This window comes from Kryptolebias marmoratus, linkage group LG1 (assembly GCF_001649575.2).
Source record: "Kryptolebias marmoratus isolate JLee-2015 linkage group LG1, ASM164957v2, whole genome shotgun sequence".
NCBI lineage: Eukaryota > Metazoa > Chordata > Actinopteri > Cyprinodontiformes > Rivulidae > Kryptolebias > Kryptolebias marmoratus.
In genome coordinates this window covers 28,724,649-28,729,174 of record NC_051430.1, presented here as the reverse complement: position 1 = coordinate 28,729,174, position 4,526 = coordinate 28,724,649, and the positions used below count along the sequence as shown (strand labels likewise).

Here is a 4,526-nt window from a genome sequence, read left to right as displayed (position 1 = left end):
CACTGGAAGGAAATGGTTAAAAAAGAAGAAGTAACGCTGATTATTAACAAGTGATCTTACTGATATCTGAGAAAGATTAAATCTTTGATGTTACAGTAAATCTAAATGAAGCAGTAATTCAGGTTTTTGTTTTGACTTCCTCTTTAAATTTAAATTAGAAATGACCAAAAAAAAAAAAAATTTTTTTTTAACAAAACTTTAAAACTAATTACACTTTCTAGATTTCCCTAAGCTTTGCACAGTTTCATTTTATCCCATTCTTCCTGACATTTCAAATTTAAGGAGACTAAGTTGTAGGCTACTGTGAGATGCAGAGTAGCTGACAAAGTGTGGAAAAATAAAAGGCTTTAAGTATTTTCGGAATCAGCTGTGATAAACCCAGATAGCATCAGAGATTGATTTATTTCTAACCAAAGCACAGCTAAAACTGTATGGTTCGAGTGGATTGTGTATACTTTGTCCTGTACCTAAAACACTTATTTGCATTCTCTTGTTCATACACTCTTCTCACTGACCCCAGATCTGGAGGACAGAGTTTCTGAAATCATAACTAATGCAACAGTTTCAATGGTCCTTTTACAAAATTAAGACTCGAAAGGCAGGTTTAGAGGTTTTCACCATCTCCACTGCTTCTCCATTAATGGTGAGGGGTGTAAGCTGTCTTCTTGAAGTCCACTACCATCACTTCTGTCTTTGTCACATACCCAGGTTATTTGTCTTACACCAGTGGTGTCCAATCCTGGTCCTCGAGGGTCACTATCCTGCACATCTGAGCTGTTTCTCTGCTTTGACACAACTGGTTTGAGTGAATGAGTGCTTAACAAGCTTTTGCAGAAGTTGAAGATATGTTGAAGAGCATGGAAACAACTAAAACATGCAGGATCGTGGCTCTGGAGGACTGGGATTGGGAACCACTGCCTAACACGAACCAGCAAGCTCCTGTACGTCCCTCAGACTCATTGTTGTTAGAAAATTATCCAACGCCTGCTGTGTGTCATCTGCAAACTTGACAACATAATATTTCTTGCAGAGCAATCGTTCGAGTAGAGTGTTCAGGAGGGGAAGGAAGAATCGCGGTGGACACCATCTTACCATTAAAAGTAAAGTCTAAACAAAATAGTTTAGGCTTAGACGGCTTGTTTGCTTTCAATTAAACCGTACTAGGTGTTTAACATTACTCTTCAAACTGGTTGTGGCTACTTGCCACCTCAGAAAATATTTAGATAAAGAATGAGGAAATGCTGTGTTGTTTCTTTGGTATTATGAGGAAATACCAAATATAGAAGTCAAGCAAACACTGATTGATTGATAAACTATAAATGGCAGCTTTTAGGATTAAGTCACATGAGCATTAAACAAACAGCCAATCAATGTGTTTTTGCTGTAAATATTACCTTTTGTGTAATAAACCAACTCAGGTTTGTGTCTTTATTTGGTATTGAGTTGAACAAACTGGCTGTGGATAGGCTCATCTGAAAGGTTCTCCTTTAGGTGTTCGACTATTAAAGAGCACGAAGGCTGAGAGGAAACTGATTTAGGGGGCTTTTTGCTCTTTACATCCAAATTTAGTTTTTTTTTAAACTTCTGAAAATACAGTAACTTTTTGCTGTTCTTCATCAAATAAAAGACATACATCTAAATCAGGTAAGAGGCTTCTTGTTTATGACCTTTTTGTTCAAATTATGAGTTTATGAGTAAACTTTGTTTAAATCTACTGATACTCAACCAGTTTAATTGTCTAAAAGAAATAGTTTACTTGCATATTTTGTTTTTAATTTGATTGTGACTGACACAATTATATCCTCTGTGTTAATTTCAGCTGATCTTTTTCTTGTTGCTGCAGCCTCAGTCTGCCTTCACTGAAGCACTCACTGGACAGAAATGGTAAAAAAAAAAGTGTCATAAATTTTTTTTCGGCATGGTGGTTGAGCAGTGCTACTCTGTTAGCGGTAGCATCTTTAGCTGGTTATAACTTATAACAAACTTTGACTTTGTGTTACTTCCAGCTGCTGCTGTTGCTGCTGCTGGCTCTGTCCTCTGTCAGTCTTCAGGACACTGTGAAGAACCGACCACTGGACGAAAATGGTAAGAATGATATTACAAGTTGCATAACATGAATTAAAATTTTTTGGATAACAATAGTCAAGCAGTAATAGGATCAAATTTTGAATATATGTAAAACTTGTTATATGCGCCAACAGATCAGCTTTTTTTCACATTATACCAAGTCAAACAGCTGAAAAGAAATATAAATGTGAAATTTAACAAAAACTTCATGGAAGGTTTTCTGTATTTTACACACAGTACTTTTGTTAGCAAGTTAACTTCTGACACATGGAGTTTATCCCAGTCTTTCTGATGGATTTTATGAGAATAAAGTATAAACAACTGAAAAAAGTGCAAACCTAGAAGTGGTCTGAGTGTTTACTGAACCAAGGAAAAACCCAAATACTTAGCACTGACCATTTAAAAAAGGCTGCAAAGATATCTAACATTAGTGAAATGTAATGATTTTGTCGTGTGCTTAAAACATATATATGCATTCTCTCTTTGTAACAGATCACCCGCTGACCCCAGATCTGAAGGAAAGAGTGCCTGAAATCATAGCCAACGTATCCGTCTCAACAGTTCGCCGTATTCTGCCTCCTACTAAATCAAGACACAAAAGGCAAGTTAACTCGTACGTCGACGTGTTTGACAAAAACAGCAAACTGCGATGGGAGAATTGGCTTGGGTATCTGCCAAATGGATCAGTTTCAATTTACAACAACTACGATGACCGCATCGACTATGTCTGCAAAGTTGGATGCCATTCTGGCTTTTACAACCCCAGAAAGGGTCCTTTCTGCCACTACCCCTATTATTCCAAAGTGATTAAAGATAGATCATTTGAAGTCCTTGTAAATGAAGATGATTTTGAGATCCTGGAGTGGAAGAAGGGTTCCAGTGGTTCTGTGCCAGAATATTCAGTCAGGAGTTGCTCCAGTGATGAAATCTATGTAGGCAAGAACTGGACTGGGGAAGGTGTATCCCAAAGACAAATGTTTTTATCTTCCCTGGGAGGGTGATGAATATTGGTACAAAGTTAGCTACGAGGTCCTGACCACCAACATGGGTGTTAGTAGGGAACTCATCTCTGATGTGAAGTATAACATTGAACAGGCTAAAATTCTTAAGAAACCTCCAAAGGTTTTGAAAAGGTCAACCATCAACAATGCTAACTGTGATCCAGTGTCAAAAACAACTACTCTTTCTAAAACAACTCTGGAAACAAATTCATGGGGCTTGAGTGTTTCCCTAATGATTGGTGTAAGGGCTACCTTTGAAACAGGAATTCCTTTCCTTGCAGAAGGTAAGTTAGACATCACTTTAGAGATAATGTTTCAGTACTCAAAAGGAAAGTCGGTGACAGAAGAGTCTACACACTCTGTGTCTTTCACGATCAATGTCCCACCGAACCACCGTTGCACCGTCAAAATGATGAGTTATTCGTACGACACAAAGATCCCTTTCACTGCCCGCCTCAAACGCACCTACCGAAACGGGAAGACCAAATCGACAACCATTTCTGGAACGTACCATGGTGTCCACACTGCAGATGTTTATGTTGAAGTAGAGCGCTGTGAACCTTTACCCAATGCCAAGCCTTGTACCTGAATGATATAAGATTTCTGGCTTTCTGAAAATCTATGGGACCATTGTTAGGACAACCAGCTGCGCAAACATTTTCATTTATGCCTTTTCAGTTATATCCTTTGCATATATAATCATCTTCTTTGTTTTTACTAATGATCAGTTAATAAAAATAGATTTTTTGATTAGACAACTAAATCTGCATGCAAACAGTCAACTATATCTTTGAGTGATTGTCTTTTTTTTACAGTGTCACATTGTAATTCTTGTCTAAATTCCTTTGAATCATTACAGTTGTACGGTCATCAATGAACCCTTCAAGCTCTTATATCTATCTAACTTTGAAGCTTTTTATTGCATTAATAAAGCATGAGCATTGAAAAAGACAAATGACGTGTCCTGTTCACTCTGTTTTTTGTGTCGGACAAACATGCGCTGATCATCCTTAACATTTTGTGGGTTTGCATCAAATCTCTGAGTTTTGGGAGATATAATCTGTTTTCCACTCTTTTTAGGTAAATGTGATCTGCACATGTATTTTTTACATTAAAATGACAGGTTGTGCTGCTTGTGTATACTCAGTACGGATTTGAGTCACAAGACATGAACTCGAGTTAGATTTGACACTTCACCATTTCAGTAACAGAAGTAAAACTGTCATTTGTTTTTACTAAACAGTTTAACTCTTGATGTAGTTTAAACCAAAATCCAAATTTACACACTCATTGAGGTTTATTAGATTTTGAAATATGGGTATGTACCAAAAAATATCAGGGCATAATTACAACAATAAGAATTAAAATTTAAAGATCTTCCTTGTTCTCTAAGCAGCTGCTGTAAATAAATTCAGAGGCCTGTATTTAAGGAAATCCAGTAATACCCCCAAAGAAAGG

The 4,526-nt window shown here is 37.0% G+C and overlaps 1 pseudogene; it reads left to right on the top strand.

Annotated features, from left to right (window-relative positions):
* Positions 1-1,444: 1,444 nt before the first annotated feature.
* On the top strand, positions 1,445-4,001 carry LOC108242786 (annotated as a pseudogene).
* The last annotated feature ends 525 nt before the right edge of the window (positions 4,002-4,526 follow it).